This window comes from Sorex araneus, chromosome 3 (assembly GCF_027595985.1).
Source record: "Sorex araneus isolate mSorAra2 chromosome 3, mSorAra2.pri, whole genome shotgun sequence".
Taxonomy (NCBI): Eukaryota; Metazoa; Chordata; class Mammalia; order Eulipotyphla; family Soricidae; genus Sorex; species Sorex araneus.
The window spans coordinates 211,976,136-211,995,644 of record NC_073304.1 but is presented as its reverse complement, the minus strand read 5'-3'; the positions used below and the strand labels follow the sequence as shown (position 1 = coordinate 211,995,644).

The 19,509-nt window shown below is 40.2% G+C and overlaps 1 protein-coding gene across 1 annotated transcript in view; it reads right to left on the bottom strand.

Moving 5' to 3' along the window:
- The window catches only part of CA10 (carbonic anhydrase 10), a 578,576-nt gene that overhangs the window by 427,819 nt on the left and 131,248 nt on the right, over positions 1-19,509 (bottom strand). The gene's annotated exons all lie outside the window — the stretch shown is intronic.

Genomic DNA, 19,509 nt, shown 5'->3' with positions numbered 1-19,509 from the left:
ATCTACATAATAATTTAGGTAGAGTGGTTATTTGACAATATTGATTTTTCTAATACATGAACATGGAATATTTTTCCATTTTTTTCGAAGGCATTCTATCTCTTTCTTAAGTGACATAGTTTTATGATATACATCGCTCACCTCTTTTGTTAATTCCTAGACCTAAGTTTTTGGACATTAATTGGAATGAAATACTCTTCAGTAACTTTCTCTTCTAGTTAATTATTTGCATATAAGAATGTGACTGGTTTTGCATATTTACTTTGTAGATAGCCATGGTGCTAAACTGGTTTATTGTTTCTAGGAGCTTCTTAGTGAACTCTTCAGTTCACTAAAAAGTCTTTTATGTATAATGTCATCTTCAAATAACTTAATACCTTTTCCCCTCTGAATTCCTTTCCTTTTCCTGCCTGATTTCTATAGCAAGGATTTCTAATATTATATTGAATAAAAGTGAAGACAGTGGATATTCTTGCCTTGTACCTGATCTCAAAGGAAATGCTCTTAGTTATTCACCATCTAGAATGATACTCCGTGGTCATTATAGAAGTCCATCTTGAAGAAGGTTCCTTCCACCTCTATTTTGTTGAGGCTTTTTATCATGATTAGATGTTGGATCTGTTAGATCTATTTGAAAGCTGTCAAACAGATTGATTGATGTGATGATATGATTTTTATCATGCATTTTATTGATGTGATGTTTAATGTTAATTGATTTGTGTATATTGAACCATCTTTGTACGCCTGGGATAATTTCCACTTGATCATGGTATATGACTATTTTTGATATGCAAATTTTCAGTTTGCTAAGATTTGTTGAAGATGTTCATCAGAGAAATTGGTTTGAAGTTTTCTAGTGGTGTCTCTATCTGCTTTTGGTATTAATGTGAAGCTAACATTACATTCTTCCATGAAGAAGCTGTTAGGGAGGATTCACGTTTCCTCAATATTTTAGAAGACTTTTCCGCTGCTACACACACATCACCCTGGAGGCCAGCTAAACTACTTTGGGCACCAGCAGCTTCTTGCAGAAATGTCTCTAGACTGTGAACTGAGCCCCAGCCGCCATCTTGTGATGACCACAAAAGGGAGGTCTGAGTCTGCAGCAACGGGACGCGTGGGTGATCTCGGGATAGGGGTGGTACCGGTGCTGTCTTCCGCCGAGATATAAACCTGGTGGCCACACATGTGCAGCCTTTCCGCTGCTGCATGAACATGGCCCCAGAGGCCAGCTGGGGGGGAACTCCAAACAATAATAGTGAGTTTTTTTTGAAATATTGAATGTAATCAAAGTAAAGAGAAAAGTAAAATGAAATTTATCAGCTACACAGGTGGAGGGTGGGGGTGGGGCGGGGGGAATCATACTGGGGCTGCTGGTGGTGAAATTTGTGCACTGGTGAAGGGATGGTGTTTGAGCATTGTATAACTGAGACTTAAGCCTGAAAGCATTGTAACTTTCCACATGGTGATTCAATAAAAAAAATTTAAAAAAATATTTTGGAAGAGCTTAAGGAATAAAGGAAGTTAGTCTTCTCTGAAAGTCTGATGTAATTTGCCAGTGAATACATCTGGACCAGGACTTTTGTTCTTGGGAAAATTCTTAGTTACTATTTCAATTTCTTTGCTTGTAATGGGCCTGTTCATGTTTTATCCTGTTTCTTTGTTTAGTTTTGGAAGACTACATCATTATAAGAATATGTCCAGTGAAGAATCCTGGCCAGCGGGCACCACAACACCGGATAATGCTCCAGGACCCCAAACCAAGCCGATAACACCGGGGATTCCACAGGTGGAGCAGGTGCAGTCTCCCAGCCTTCTGCAGATGGAATCCTGGTGACCATGAGCTTCTACAAACATGGCTTCTATATGTGGGGACCAGGACAATTTCTCCAAACCATGCCATATCCTGATATACAAAGTGAGCAATGGAAAATAGATGAGCTAGCATCTGCCCCTAGAAGGCAGGCTTTTATGGTGGTGGGAATATCCAAGCAAAATATAATACCCAAAACTATAAAGAGAGTATCTGAACAATTGTCTTCCATAGAGGCAGGGTAAGGACTGAAATGAGAAAGGAGGGGATATTGGTGGTGGAAGGTTTACACTGGTGGAGGGATGGGTGATCGAACATTGTATTGCTGAATATCAAACATGTGATTTTTGGCAGAAATGCATACAGAATACACATTAGGTTTCAGGCGCCCGACCACCCAAGGTGGGAATGGGTTTCGTGCCTTGGCCTGTTTCCCCTGGCGGCTCGGTCACTGCTGCCATCTTTCAGAGGCATAGGGACGGCCAGGGAGGGATCCACAGTGATGAAGAACTAGGAACTTTATGGGCTGGGGGGGGGGGCGGCGAACCAGGCCTTTCCCCCCACCCCTACGAGACCCCGAGTTGCCGCCTATGAATGAGCCCTCTGGCTGCTGATCGAGCTGCTTACCAGCCATGATCCCAGAAACTCAGAAACAAAGCTCGGAACCCTGTGGCTTTTGGCAGAAATATATCCAGACTACATGTTAGGTTTCCAGCACTGGACCACCCAAGGTGGGAATGGGTTTTGTGCCTTGGCCTGTTTCCCCTGGTGGCTCAGTCACCACCACCATCTTCCAGAGGCCTAAGGACAGCTAGGGAGGGGCCCGCAGTGATGAGGAACTTGGGGCCTCATGGAATGGGGGCTGTGCTGGACCTTTACCCACCCCCCCGGCCCTTATAAGACCCTGAGTTGCTGCCCACGAACGAGCCCTCTGGCTGCTGATTGAGCTGTTTATTGTCCATGATCTCAGAAGCAAAACTTGGAACACAGAGGCTTTGGGCAGAAATCCCTCCAGATTTAATTATTAAAACTTCAGAATTCCAAAATCGTGTGGCCACAATTGCGACCACGCATCATCATATGCAATTCATAATCAGCAATAGAAAGCAAACTGTCTAATGTTGCCTTTTCAGCAGATCTGAATGTTGGGTAAAATCCCAAATAATAATGGTGGGCTTGGTGTTGAAATATTGAATGTAATCAAAGTAGAGAAAGAGTAACGTGGAAATCGTCTGCCACACAGGTAGAGTGAGGGTGTGAGATGGGAGTATACTAGGTTTTGGTGGTGGTGGAAAATGTGCACTGGTGAAGGGTTGGGTGTTTCATCATTGTATGACCGAGACTTAAACCAAAAACTTTGTAACTGCTCTCATGATGTTTCATTTAAAAAAGAAAGAAAGAAAGAAAGAAAGAAAGAAAGAAAGAAAGAAAGAAAGAAAGAAAGAAAGAAAGAAAGAAAGAAAGAAAGAAAGAAAGTGTCCATTCTCCTAGGTTCTCTCTTTTAATAGAATAAACTTATTCAGAGTAACCTAGTTGGTCAACTAGATGGTCAGATTTCTTCGTCAAATCTCTGAATGAACGATTTGAGGCTCTTCCTGTTCCTGGAGCGAGCAGATAGCATTGGGCTGCACTGGCTTGCGACAGGGACAAATGGAGATGTTATTGGCGCCCGCTCAAGCAAATCGAAGATCAACGGGACTACAAGTGATACAAGTGATAGAAGAGTAACCTATTATAATAAAGTTTGAATTTCTGAAGGGTTTGTTGCAATTTCTCCACAGCAAGATGTTAATCATATGTTAGAAACACAAATGAGCCCTAAATTTACAAGGCACCTTCATGAAGCAAATGGGAATCCACTCTGACACTTTGTTTAAAAAACAAAACTCAATTTTCCTACTAAAAATATACCCACAAAAAAAAACCATACTCAGACTTATACTAAGTTCCACACCCCTCACCAAGCTGGGGACTTTCTCTCTTCTACTTTTCAATAAACAATTCTATTTCTAACTCTGACGATGAGCAGTTTTTATTACTCCATATTTTCATTCTTGAAAATATTGAAAATCCTGGGAACCGTGGACCCATATACTGACCTTTTGCCACTGGGTCTGCATCAATAAAAGGGAGGAACTAAAGCTGACTCATTGCATAGAGAAAAACTCAACGTGACTTTACAGGACTCAGAACTTTCTGGTGATCAATAAGCAAGATCTCAAAGGAGAAACAGCACATATTTCAGAATGGAGACATTCCTCATTGTGGCATTCGCTGAAAAATATTGATAATAGAGAACAATTTTTCCTAAGTCTCACTCACAAAGAAGTAGTGGGCCTTCCCCCCATCCCTACAAATCCACAGCATTTTTAAGAGGGTGTAATTAAAAAAAAAATTAACTGCCACTTAAACCAAATGGATATGGCACCTAGATGGAAGTAGATTAAACCAAGACACTGCCATTTCTATTCATGAACACCTTTCCTGTCCTCCATTTATCATAAAATATTTTTGATTGTTGATAAGTGAAACATGTATAAAATACCAGCATTTTCAGAATGTGATAGAGAAAGACTACTCTGTTGAGAGAAATGGATTCAATGCTTGCTTCTCAAACTGTGTAAATTGGGTGTTCTGTGATTAACAGAGAGGGCATAAGACACCAAACATGGAGTTGAGAAAACAGGTAAAAGAAGGAAACAGCACTTGATCATGATATATTTATTTCTAGACTTTTTTTTCCCTGAGGGTCCTTATAGAAAATTTTTTAAAAAATCAAAAACCGTGATCAATATGCGCAACTGGTCACAAATAATGTTCTTTATGGCTATAGGAAATGTTAACAATCATATATTTTTTCAAAGCAATTTTCTGAAAACGGAGCTTACCAAGAAGAGGCAGAAGGTGTGGCAGGGTTATAGGTGGATCAGAGGCAACAAAAGGACACTGGGTAGTTGTGGACACTTGCTGACTGGGGTTGGTAACTACAAATCATGGCTACAAACATTAATGTACTGTAAACTTTGGTACATAAGGTAAAATCATAATAACATAATAAGAACAACAAGAACAAAGTAGTTATTCTATTACTAGTGATTAATTGTACTATATTACTGGACTGGAGCGATAGCACTGTGGGTAGGGCATTTGTCTTACACACGGCCGACCTGGGTTCAATTCCTCCACCCCTCTGAGAGAGACTGGCAAGCTACCAAGAGTATCCTGCCCGCATGGCAGAACCCGGCAAGCTACCCGTGGCGTATTCGATATGCCAAAAACAGTAACAAGTCTCACAATGGAGATGTTACTGGTGCCCACTCAAGCAAGTCAATGAACAATGGGATGAAACTGCTACAGTGCTACTTTATTATGATATTACTATTATTCTATTCTATTCTGTTCTATTAAGAAACATTAAATGAATATATGTATTAAATAAATATATATGATATATGAAATTTATATGATGTATGAAATTCCATTTAACATAACATAACATATCATGAATAGTATACAATGTAGAAAGATTATCCCTGTTTGGTGTGTGTTTGCTGGGGATGCAATGCATGTGCTGTGCACCAACCTATGGACTTGGAGCTTCTGGAAAGAGTCTCCAAACGAGAGGAAAACAACAATCTTGCTCTCAGACGCGCAAGCCGTCCTGTTCTTGAGTCAGCTTGTCTCAGCGAAGACTGAGAATCCAGTTTTGAAATGCGCGTGGTTTGCAGTTCGTTCACACCTCCATGAACTGACAACCTGAAAACCACTGAGTGCAGCAAGTCATAGGGTCGCATCCAAGTGAGGCCACTGGGTCCCACAGAAAAAGGGTAAAAAAATGGCCACTCAAACTTCTCCTTCTCCTCGCTCCTTGTTCTTTTCAGATATGGGGAGTCAGCATCCTCTCTCACACAACTCCCTCAGTCCTCTACTTCATGAGGGAGCCCACCACTGTCCCTTTTCCCGGGGCTCAATCCCCAATGCTCTCAAGTTTTTCTAAGGAAAGACAGGCAGAGGGCAGGAGGAATACCTCAGGGTGGATGGAAAGAGTGAGTTTTCCACCTGGAATGTCCTCACTACCTCTCTGCTGTTTCATTTCCATATTTGTAAAAAGGAGGAAGTCTGAACTAGAATTCTCTGGCATCTATCCCAGCAGGGGGCCTTGGGAGTGCAGACCCTCATACTTCTTTGACTCCTGCCAGTAAGAACACAGACTGGAGGTCATTCTGCTCCTCTCAAACTGATTTTAGGTTTGAGGATCCTGTTGCTTTAGGTTCTAGAATAGAAAAATAAGAAGGCTCATGCTCTCATTAAGTGGGGGGAAAAAGACATTCACAAAAAGTTAATGTAAGGGACTGGAGTCATAGTATAGAGGGTATGGCATTTGCCTTGCACTCAACAGATCCAGGTTCGATCCCCAATATCCCCAATATCCCAAATGGTTTCCTAAGCACCGCCAGGAGTAATTCCTTAGTGTGGAGCCAGGAATAACCCTTGAGCATCACCAGGTGTGACCCAAAAAGAAAAATAATAATAATAATAATAATAATAATAATAAAAGTTAACTTAAAACAACAACAACTATGTAGACAGGAAGAAGACCCCTATGGTTACCAAACAGTGACTTTGCCATGTTCTGCAGAGAGAGTAAGATAGACACTCACTCTTTGTTCCCTCACTCCTCCACAGTGCTAACTGTTCTTAGAAAAGAATCTTCTGCTGGAAGAAGAGCAGGTGTTATTCTCTACACTTTTCCAATGATAGAGATGTGAATTAGAGCACGGTCACATGACAAATGAGTGGAAGAGCAGGACAAGAGGAGACACAGCAAGAAATCACTTGATATAGCCTCCCTATTTTTAGAACCCTTTCAATGTCCCCCAGGACCAGATCTCTTGGTGGGCTATCCTGATTTGAACTGCCCCCTCTTCCCTCTTTTAGACCATCACTTTATGTTGGCTGACCTTTCAGAATTTCCCCCTGTAAATGCAAGTAGTAATATCTGACTCCATGCCTTCCAGGGATGAGAAGATAAATGAGGTAATAAAGGTGCGAACTGGATAGGTTCCTCTTAATGACGATGATGCTAAAATTTCCAGCGGCTATTATGGTTATTAACAAATTGCAGGGACAAAGGTCCTACACCACTCTCCCATTTGGGATGAAAGAAAACACAGGTATGGAGTTCATATTTACTAATAACAAAACTGATAACCAGACTTCTCTCGCTTTTTAACAACTTCCATTATAAGCAAACCTAATTAAAAGAAAAAGTTTGTCAATTGATAATTTTATCAACTTGTAGTTTTCACAGAACAATGCTGGGTTTTATTAAAAACAGACTTCTTTGATATGTCTCATGCTTTGTCATGGGTATGAAATTAGGATAGTAAAACAATTACTTACACAAAGACTTAGGGAGAAAATTATGACATAAAGTAAGGAGCAAAGTAATCATTCGAGACAAGCAATGGTCTCTTCTAAGTTATGAGTCTAAGAGCGACAGCAATGATATTATTTGTAAGTGTTCACAGCTATTGACCTGGGCTGGTTAAAATAACTAAGATCAGTACTTGCATATTACATGGTATGATATTGTGATTTATAAGCATGTACACTCAGGAATTCATAATATACATCTCATAAATATTTTCTCTTCACTCAGAGGCCATAGCTTACAATTCCCCCAAATATATACATTTCTTTAGTGGTTTTACTAAGCAAGCAATAAGTTTTGTTAGGTAAATTTAGGAACTTTAGAGGAAGTTCCTAAGGAAGAGGACTAATTGTCAGATGAATCCACCTAATAAAAGGGTTAAAATTTCCCTACTCTGTAGAGAGAAGAGGGGCTGAAGGTTGAGTTAACTGCCAGTAGTCCATGATTTAATCAATCAGGCCTCCACAAAAATAAAGGGGGCTTGGAGAGCTTCCAGAGTAAGGAAACTGAGATCTTCTACTCATCAATATGCTGAACCCTAAAGTCCATGAGCACAGAAGTTCCTTTGTTTGAAACCTCACCCTATGATTCTCTTCTTTGAATGTTAACTCCAATCCCTTCCTTTCCTTTGGGATGAACTTTTGATCTAATGAGTACACAGATTTCCTGAGTTCTACGTACCGTTTCAGCAAATTAGTGAAATCTAAGAAGAAGTAATGAGACTGTTTACTCTCTAGCTAGTTGGTAAAAAGCTCTGGTAAGAGCTGAATTTGTCCCTGGTGCTTGAAATGGAGTGAGGTCTTGGGAGACTGAGCCTGTATGGAATAGGATGCTGTCTCTGGGTCAAGTGCATAAGAATTGAGTTGTATTCTCAAACAATCTGCTGATATCAGCAAATTGCTAGATGTTGTGAGGAAACTTCAAACTCACATTGGAATTGGGGTCCAGGATCCCTACACAAATGGAAACCACACTAGTTCTTTGAGATGCTATACTGCATAGAAGCAATATGAGTCAAAACAGAACCATGGACATAATGTTGAACTAAGTAGATAGTCCACTTCTCCATAGCATATTCACAAAATGTTTCTTGGGTGCTCTGAAAGAGTATGCTGCTTTGCTGACACTGAGGGTCTTGGAAAGGCTAACGCAAATTTTTACATTTCAACTTTTACCTTTCCCCAACATGATGCTTCATCCTTCAGCTCTTCCCAGCTGATAGACTGGAGAACACGGTTTCCTGTGTTTGCATCCTTCCCGATACTGTTCAGTGATATATTTTAGAACTACAGGGGGGGCATCCCCTTTGGAGGTGCTATTATATATTCCGACAGAGCCTGGAAAGCTACCCACGGCATATTCGATAAGCCAAAATCAGTAACAATAATGGGCCTCATTCCCCTGACCCTGAACACGACAGGGACCAATGAGACGTTACTGGTGCCTTCTCGAGCAAATCGACGAGCAATGGTATGACAGTGATACAGTGATACAGTGAGTCAAAGTCTCAGGTTTTTCACTGCTAAACTTCGAACACACTCAGTTTTAAGCTGGAAGTTAATCGGGTATCCTAATTGAGTCCTTTTATGTTCATTGATTATTTGTTGATGGGGTTCTGTTCAAGACTTTCCTTCTTTTATGTTTCTGATTGAGTATTCCAAGAAACAGAAGGGACTACAGGATTCCTCTTGTCTAATTTAAGTATGGCCGTCAAAGGAGATGTCCATTTATCATTTCTTGTTTAGGTATCAAGAGATTATCTCAAAACATCATTGGTCAACAAATCCAATCATATTTAAATCTTTGTCTGATGCTTTGTCTGATGCTACTGGGAGTAGCACTGATTGAAAGTATCTTGTTGCTGTAACAGAACAGTATTTTTGCTGATACTGGGTATAATAATAGAACCCAGGACTTGGGAGTCAAAAATCACACAGCTTGGGGCCAGAGTTATAGTACAGTGTGAAGGGCTTTTGCCTTGCATCTCATATGGTCTCCCACATACTGCCAGGAGTAATTCCTGAGTGCAGAGTCAGGAGAAACCCCTAGGCATCAATGAGTGTGACCCAAAAAGAAAAAAATCACACAGCTTTGGGGATGTTATTAAATCTCTCCAGGTCTCAAATGCTTCACTTCTGGAAAACATCAAGGTTTCCTATTCTATCCTGTAAATTATATTCCCAAAGGAACAAGCATGATCTCTAGCCTACAATGGTTACTTTATAGTCACTATGCATTTAAATTTCCACAGAGAAGTAATCAGACTGAGAAGTATGAGCTATTTAGTAGTGATCACAAATTCTTCTCTTTTGGGGAGGTGTTGAGTGGGCTACACCCAGTGGTAGTTAGAAGCTCTTCTTGGCTTTGTGCTCAAGAGTAACTCCAGTGTTACTCAACGGACTATACTCGGTGCTGGGGATCAAACTGGGGTTAGCCACATGCAACACAAGAAACTTACTTCTGCACTATCTCTCTGCCTCATCACAAATATTTCTAAGAAACTTACAGCTTCTTAGCCACAGGCCCTATTTCCAGTTCAAACTTTAAAAAGTCATGTGACTAAACTAAAGAATGAATACATGCTATTATGTATTGCATCATAATCATCATCATTGATCGTCAAATTTCTTGAGTGGTCTCAGTAACGTCTCCATTCGTCCTAGCCCTGAGATTTTAGAAGCCTCTCTCTACTCATCCTTCCCAACAATGCTGCATTGGAGGCTCTTTCAGGGTCATGGGAATGAGACCTAGCTTGTTACTGGTTTTGGCATATGAATACACCATGGGGAGTTTGCGAGGCTCTCCCATGTGGGCAGGAAACTCTCGGTGGTAGCTTGCCAGGTTCTCCCAGAGGGAGAAGTAGGCTATAAGATGTCGCTTCTGGGAGCTTGGTTTTAAGTCTTTGGATATTGGACATTGATGGGATTACAAGGTGCCCAGGGCAGTCCTTGGATGTGACCGCCTAGCTACTGGAAAATGGGAAATCTGGGCAGAAGAGGCCCAGTCCCAATCCGAGCAAGCTTGAAGGTCTCAGCCCCGGGTCCCACACACCTGGGTTCCTCTGCTGGTACCTTCATGCTTGAGGCTCATCCAAACGTGTGGAGAGGGGCCTTAAGCATGGCTGTGACTAGCCTCCAGAGGTCTTTGGCCACCGGTAGCTCTGCTTGGGGCGGGGAGGGAAGCTGGAGCCCATCCCCTCCAAGGGGCCCCGGGGAAGACAGCCAGGTGTGCAGGCAAGAGACTCTCTGCGTCGTAATATTATATTGCATCATAATATTATATGCATATAAGCTCTATTATTTTTCTCACACACTTTCTATGTATATTCTTAAAGAGAGACTTCTATATAAGTGAGAAAAATTTAGTTTGAGTGAGGATGTATGCAACTATGCATAGAGCACCTATTGCTTTGCTGCAAACAACAGAGTATTTGCTTTCTACATCCTAAAATCAAGCCCACCAAAGATGGAAAGCACACTTTGGATGGCAGGGGCTCTGTCCAGCTGAGCTGTGAATCCTAGCTGTCCCCAATGATTGGAGGGATTGGTTCTGGTAATAATTTTTATGTCATTATTCTTCCCCAGAAATGCATGAATGATTCTAGTCTTTAAAAACAGATTTAAGAGAATGCATTTATCTTGACATTATCAGCATTTTAAAAATCATACAATAGGGCCTATTGACCTTTCTGTCTTAATGATGAGTCACAACAACTGTTGGACCACAGTAATGGAATGAAGGGAGAAAGAGTGTCGACTCAGGAGCAGTCTTTGTGGGAAGGAAGAAGTAAGAAAGGAGAGTTCAAAGTAATAAAGGAAACCTATCTTAGTCCTTTGGGAAGTGAGAAATCACGAAAATGGAAGCAAAGAGGACAAACTGGAATTTTGGCTTTGTTTCTACTTCAATTATGTAGTTATTAGGCACACATGAAAACATAAGCCATGAAAAAAAGAAACAGTAGCTTCTAATGAGATGTTGGCAATGACCAGCTCGTAGACAAATAAAAGCACATTTACTTAACTGAACCCAATAATGTAAATTTCTACACCTAAAATATGTAATATTCACCAATTCAGCACACACACACTGATAACAGTGCTGTTTTGCCATCTGCCAGATGGAAAACTGCTTGGAAAAATCACCTCCCTTCTCCAACACTGAGATTCACAAAATAATAACAAAGAAAAATAATGGTTTCTGACATCTTAAAAAATGAAGACAATAATAATTGCAAAGTTCATCACACAATTCCTTATTCATGACTTCAATAAATGCTAATTCCTTTCTCTCAAATCTTCCAACTCCCCACATTGTATTAACTTGCTCAATTCAAAAATTAAGTGGTAAAATAAAATGATAAAATTGATAAAAATTAGAAATTGATTTTCTTGGATTCTCTGAGATATAACTGCCATGAGTACATTTTCAGAGCAGTATCAAATTTTAACAAAGACAGGAATTAAAAATTGGAAGAACTGTGAAAAATAGAAGCCACATGGGCACAGCAAACATCTCTAATCTCATACAGACTCATAAAAATGGATTACATTTAAAATACTGACTGTTCTGCCTTCTAAACCCAACAGGGAGGTCATATTCACGCACACACTGAAATGCATAATTCTATGCTTACCCACTACCACTGCAGCCCACTGAATGTTTTAAATCCCAGACATGGTTAAAAAATATAGCTGGGTATGTGATTTTCTATTAAACCTAGTATAGTGAAATGAAGCACAATATCTAATAGGAGCAGGTGAAATGGTATATTTCCATGGCAACCAAAGGCTATCAATATCACTATATTATTATTATTTTCATTTTGCAAGGCACCTTCTTTGAAGAGTAATTCTCTTTCTGCATGGGTCTACTTGATAGCTCCCTGAATAATTCTAATCCATAGCCTTTGTATCTCTTTCCACATGCTGGAAACACAATGGTGTATTCTAATTATCTCATGAAACTCAACTCTTAAATAAAACTTGAAGTGAAAACATAAAGCAGCTTCCTTCTTTGACTTCAGTTATTGATTCCATGTTGCCTTTCTTGACAGAATGCTAACATGGACATAAATATGGCCACTGCAGGGAAATATTCTTTACACTGCTCCCTGGTAGTGAGAAGGTGGGATTTGGGCCAAGTCAGAACACACATAAATAAAATAAAACGTGAGTTTTAGGAAATAGGGAAACAGCACAGTAATTGGGGCACAGGCAAAAGGACACAAGTTTGAAACCCAGCACCACATAGCCCTCAGAGCACTCCTAGAAATAGCCCAAAGGAGTCCCAGCATGCTGGGGCTTGAGCAACTCTGCATCCTGGGGCCCTTGCAAATAAACTATCAGTATCTCTGGAAACAGTTTTCAGACCTCCTGAGAACTGCTTGGGAGTTAAAAGAAAATAAAATTAAAACACATGTGTTTTCAGTAGAATACTTTGCAGCTGCAAAGGACAATGAAAATGAAATTTGCTGCAACAATGTGGTTGGAAATGGAAGATATATGTTGAGTGAAGCAAGCCAGAAGCAGAAAAACACAGGATTATCTCCCTTATCTGTGGAAATTTTAGAATACTGGAAGAGTAATGTGTTGTAGTAAAAGGAGATGCAGGATTCTTAGATAATTCTTGACCTCAGTGTTTAAAAAGGAGACAGAGAATTAAAGAAATCAAGGGGCAGAGGGGTGGGGAAGAGAACAAGAGTAATAGGTTAGCAGGCATCAGAACTTCAGTTATACCAGTGATATGAGTGAGGTAAAGCCATATGCAAAAACATAGATTCATAGGGAGGGACTCTGAGAACACTGGTGGAGGGAAGAAGACAGTGGTGGATGGACTGATGTTGAATAATTTTATGCCTAAAATGCAATTATCAGTAACTTTGTAAATCATGGCTCTTTAATAAAATTGTAAGAAATAAAAAGAAAATAAAATTCAGAAAATACATGTGTTTTGTTAGTCATTCTGGATGGTGAAGAATTGTCCGAACAAATATTTATTGAGCAACTATAGGAAATTGGACACTTTGGATGAGAAGATCAGTAGATGTAAGACTTACTAAAGGGAAAACTGATATTATAAAATGTCATCTGCATTAAAGTCTACGATGGAGTAAATATCAGGACCACCAGTGATTCACTGTACAACTTTGGTGAGTTTTGAAAACAATAAAAGATACACTATTGGTAACTATGCAAGCACAACTGAAATAAACATTACCCTAATTAGGATCAAAGTGCTAAGGCACAAAAATAGTAAAAGCAGCAATTTATGTAGAGACAGAGAGACCAGCAGGAGTTTTGCTAAGTAGAGCATTGGGAAATTATTCTAGGCAAAAATAAATAGCAAGCACAAAATGTGAAGCAGTGAAAGAGCTTAGTGATGCTCTTAACTCATATGAACCCCAAGGAATACCTAAGAGATTCCATTTTAGCCCATTCATACTAAGAAAATGCAAAAAACAAAACTTGAAAAAAATGCCCTCTGAAAAGAATATGAATAACTATACATAGGTACCTCCAACTGGAGAGCTGCAGAAGTATTAAAAGTATATTTCTTCATACAGTTCAGTAATAAAATTCCTGGTATAAATCTATACATATACCCAAGAAGAAATATCGAAGAATGTACATTGTATGTTGTTTCTAATAGTGAAAATTTAAAAATAATATAAATGTTTGTCATCAACCAAATGGAAAACAAATCATTGTAAATCCCTATAATGGATGACCATCTGGCAGTGAAGTGGACAAAAATTCAATTCATCAGCATAAATAAATCTGCCAAATGTGGAAAGTGAAAAAGGAAAAGACCAAGCTGCAGAAAGGTGCATATTCTAGACCCCATACTACTGAAGATTACAGCATGGAAATATTGTAAAAATCGTCTAATGGGTAGCAAATGCATATGGTAAAAAGCGAGGGAAGAAGGCCAGAGAAATAGTACAGAAAGTAGGGCACTTGCCTCGCATGTAGCTGCTTCAACATTCACAACCCTGGTTTGAATCCCCAGGGCTAGATATGGTCCTTTGAACACCATGAGGGGTCATTTCTGAGCACTCAGGAATAGACTCTAAGCACCACTGAGAATCTCTACCTGCTAGAAACAAACCCAAAAAAAGCTAATAAGGAATAATAAACACAAAATTCTAGAAGCTGGTGCTCTTTAGACAGGAAAGGAAGAAAGAGATACTGAGAGGAACAAAACGGCTTCAACTGCATTCTCCACTCTCATAAAAGAGAGATGAGACAGGAAGCATGAAAAAATAGGATGACAAGGTCCTAGGGGTCCACCCTCTTTGGTAGCGTGATCACTGAGCATGAGGAGCCACCTGTCTGAGTGCAAACCTATCTGACTTCTTCTATTTCATCAGTGTGTGGACTTGAGAAGATGCTTTTCCCTTTCCCAATTTCAATCTCTCACCTGTAAAATATGGCTGATGACAACACTGGCATCGCAAGTTTTGCTGAGAACTGAATAAAGTATGGTTTGAAGAGCTCCCGGAACACAAAGAACTGTGTTTTGTTCAATGAAAACAAGCCATCGGTGCACAGCTCAAGTAGGTAGAGAACAGAATAGCTGGAAAGGTGATGGAAGATGGGATTGAATAAAGAAAGACCTAGAAGCTGGAACGCACCCCACCTCTCTGAATGAGTTTGAAGATAAATGACAGAAGGAGAGTATCTGTACTCAAGACATTTGGAGGCCCTGAAATTCAGTCCCTGAAATTCTGAGCTAACAATAGAAAACAAAGCTGTGTCTTCCATACAATATCTAGTTTTTAAAAGTGCATTCTTTTTAACTTCTTTCTTTTTTTAAACTTCTCTTATTTTTCTTCCAAAATAGGTCCCCTTAGCATCTTGGTATCTGAAGCCATGGCATTTTCCCATGCTTAAATAATGGTTCTGGAGAGGGTGAAGGAGGCAAGAGCGATCCCAGTGGCACATACGTGCAATCAATGCATTCATATCAGGCAATTCTTTAAGGAGAGGAGGGCCTGGGATGTTATCAGATCATGCCAGTTATTTGCCCATGTCTGCACTTCTAGACAGCCCTCCTTTCCTCTTTTCTGTCGCTATTAGAGAATGCAGGGGAGACTCCAAAGGGTGCTTTTATGGTCAGATTCTGCTAATGAAGACACCAGTGGACAAATTGGAAGAAGGGAGGAAACAAGAGCTTTCAGCTTCTGCCCATTTATCTTCAGTGCTGTTGGAGCCGGACTGAGCCCTCAGGATGAGCCCCTGTAGATTGTACTGCACACGAGCACGAACAAGGGTCCCATGAAAACAGACAAGATTTCTCGTGTGTCCTGACTGGTTTGGATGAGGCTGAACATCTTTTTTCTTTACGCTGCCTTCAATAAATGACATAAATTTCAGTATACTGAAATTGTCAGTCTTCCTATTCTCACAGATCCCAGGTGCTTACCTAGCCTATTTGTTTGTAAGATACAGATCTTAAGTGCTAGCCCAGCCTGGTCTTTGACATGTAGATTCCAGGTGTAGCCCAGCCAAGTCTTCTGGATGGGATGTAGATTCCAGATGCTAGCCCAGCTTGTCTTTCGGATGCAAACCCAGGTGCTTATAGCCCAAGAACGCTTTTGGTTTTGGTTGTGTATTTCCTTCCAGAGTCTAAAACCCACTGACTTACAGACACAAGGAAACAATGCATACCTTTACTGCTTCAAGGTTCTTTTTGAAACTTCTTTTGATGGCGTTACTGTATGGAGTCCTTTAGAGGTATTTACAGTAGGATGGCAATAAAAGGAGATCTCAGGACACTCTCTCCCTTTGTCACAGAATCTAAGTCCTGTGATCCTCCATGAAATAAAATTTCTCTTGCGTTCCTTGTCTCAGCGCCTCCAACTGAACGAATATTCATTCAACGGTGCAAAAGCTAGAAGCAATTACCATTCCACTCTGCAGCTTTCCCATAGACCTTGGATTCTTTGAGAGAGCACAGTCACAGTCACAATCATCCCGTTGCTCATCGATGTGCTCGAGCGGGCACCAGTAACATTTCATTGTGAGACTTATTGTTACTGATTTTGGCATATTGAATACACCACGGGTAGCTTGCCAGGCACCCTCAGTTATTTCCTTTTATGAAAGTTCTCAGCTGCAGTGAAGAAGGCCTCAGGGTATCCTGGCATCTCCCGACCAAAGCACTCTCAATATTCAAAAAACCCAAATGCAAGTGTACTCTTGGGCATCCAGCACACAAAACTAAGGTATGAACTGCAGCTAAGCATGTTGTCTCCACAAATATTTAAGGTATAGTCTCTTAAATAGGGTCCACATCTCCAGTTCTTCCTGCAGCCTTTTCCTTACAGCTCCTCCAATTCAATGGGTGGGAATTGACCTAAGATTTTATTCAAGTTAATTGGCCTTAGTTCTCCCCCTGTTGTATCTTCAGCTTTCAAACATCTTTACCCCACTTCCCCATGTTATACTCCTTTCAAGAGAGTTGGTGTTGTTTCTTTTTTCCTAATTGGACCCTCACTGGTTCAGCAAATGTAGCCTAATGTCATTTTTGAGAATGAGAAAATAGAACTTTGGACTATGGAAATAACTAACATTACATACAATAAAGGAGAAACAGATGGTCTACAATCCCGGTCTCCTGACTGGCAGTCCCTATCGACCAGGTATACATCGTGGACTTCTCACCATGGAATCACAACATGGGAAGGATCTTCAGAAATCCTGTCATCTGGGGCAGAGGTTAAAAATAACTTTTCTGTACAAAAAGAGGTTTTCAATTCCCAATTTCCAACCTTTAACCCTCAAATACAGCCATACAAAAGAACCATGGAGAAAGTTTATTATAAACACCACAGGTGTATGGCCTCACCCCCAGAGATTCTAATCGATTAGGTCTCAGGTAGAGAGTAAAAAACTGCATTTTCAGCATATTTCCAAGTGGTGCAGATACTGCTTTTTGAGGGACCACACTTGCAGGACCTCTACTATGACCAAACTTCTTTATTTTATCCATGATGAGAACAATACCAAAGAGACTAATTCTAATTCATATGAGGTCACACTATCACTAAGTGAGGCAATCTGGGCTTTAATCAAAACTCACTTACTCTACATGCTATGTACAAAATCCCATCGGTTTCCATGCTGATGTGTTGGGTTATAGGTATGAAATGGTGAATGTCCATAGGCCTGTTATCTGGTAGAAGAAAAGGAGATAATACAGCATGTAAGTCCCCTGGGAGCATAAGAAATTATGACCCATAAAGAAGTACTTGGTTTCTTTAAAGAAATGATACCTAAGGCATTTTGAAGGAAATGTACAAGGAAGTAAAATAGAGAAATTCCAGGTAAAGAGGCTGGTTGGTGTATGAGAAGCAATTACAGCATCATGCCCAACAATGAAATATTCTGGTTCTTATTAACCCAATCCTGGGTAAATTATTTAACACTGTGACCTCAATATTCTCTTTCAAAAACAGGAATCTGATGGGGATAGAGAGATAGTATAGGAATGGTAGTTTCCTCATACATGGCCAATCCTAGCTTGATCCCTGGCACTGCATATGGTCCCCTGAGCATGCCAGGAGTGATTCCTGAGCACAGAGCCAGGAAAAAGCCCTGAGTCACCCAAAAACTCAAAATAAAACAAAAACAAAAAACTAACATAGATATGAAAAGAATCTACACCACTGGTTGATGTGTGAGTCACCTAAGACAATAAATGTGAAATTCTTTGACATAGTTCATGAAAGACAATTATCCCCTAATAAGTATGAATAATTGTCTTTCAGACTATTATCACAGTGTGTCAGAGTGCAATGCATTCAAAGTCAAGAACATGCCTACACTATGACATATATGTGAGGTTATTGAGTCAGGCAAGATCAAACTGTGAAAACAATTTGTAGCAAGGTCCTTCTACAGGAAGGCAATGAATGGTCATGAATGGGTGCAGAAGAGTGCCAGGCTATAATCTTCATTATAGCAGAAGTGAGGATGGCTATAAATGTGGGGGCAAAAGGGAGGGGCAGATTTCAAAGGAAAACTGATGAAGTAAGTAGCGTACTGACGTGGAGATTTCAGTCATGCAAATCTGAGATCCTCAGTTGGCAGCAAAAGCTAAATGAACTAAAAGACCCAGTGATACTATTATGTTGAGAGAGGAGGATCCATAGTAATCCTTATGAAGTCAGCATTGAGAACTGGAGAAGATGACTCATAAGGGATATCTTAGTAGTTAACAGAGAAGAATTCCAAGGAGATGTTGGCAATAGTGCAGAACACTCTAGAGCTTGAGCAAGACAAAAACAAGATAAAAAATCTGAATGATTCCTGGATTTAGAATGTGGAGATGTAATTTTAGACGAAGTTTAACTTGGTGTCTACATTATAACGTTTTTCTAAAGAATTATAGATCTGCAGAAAGGAGAATAAGAGGGATAGACAGTAGTCACATAGCCAGTATGATTTTCAATTATTTTGGCTTTTTTTTGGTCACACCCAGTGATGCTCAGGGGTTACTCCTGGCTCTTCACTCAGGAATCACTCCTGGTGGTGTTTGGAGGGACCATATGGGATGCTGGGATTCGAACTTGAGATGGCCGCGTGCAGGGCAAATCCCTACCCACTGTACTCTTGCTCTGGCCCCTCCAGTATGTTTTTCAGAGAAACAAATGACTCTCCTCTGCAAACCTCAAAAATAATGATTGACAATCTTTATTCTCACTTATTGCCCTAGTTTATACGTGGTTTTCCAAGCCATCTTTAAATTGGTGATGTATGACCAGTCCAGGTTCATCTTCCCACCCTTCCTTCCAAAAGATTATTCTCTCCCATTGTGAGTCTGAGTTTTTCTGTACACATCAAGGCATTTCAAGTCCATAGGTTTTTGGTTATTCAGGGCTGGAGCAACAGCGAAGTGGGTAGGGTGCTTGCCTTGCAGGCGGCTAACACAGGTTTGATTCCTCCTCCCCTCTCAGAGAGCCCAGCAAGCTAACAAGAGTATCTAGCCTGCACAGCAGAGCCTGGCAAGCTAGCCGTGGTGTATTGGATATGCCAAAAACAGTAACAACAAGTTTCACAATGGAGACGCTACTGGTGCCCACTCGAGCAACTAATGAGCAACGGGATGGCAGTGAATTTTTCCATCTATAATTCCTTTATCTTTCCCCATAATTATATAAAAATATGAATACAAATGTTTTTTATATTCTATGCCATATTATAATCTCTCATCTTGCACATTAACCATATCCTATGTTCCAGCACTCTATTTTCTTTAT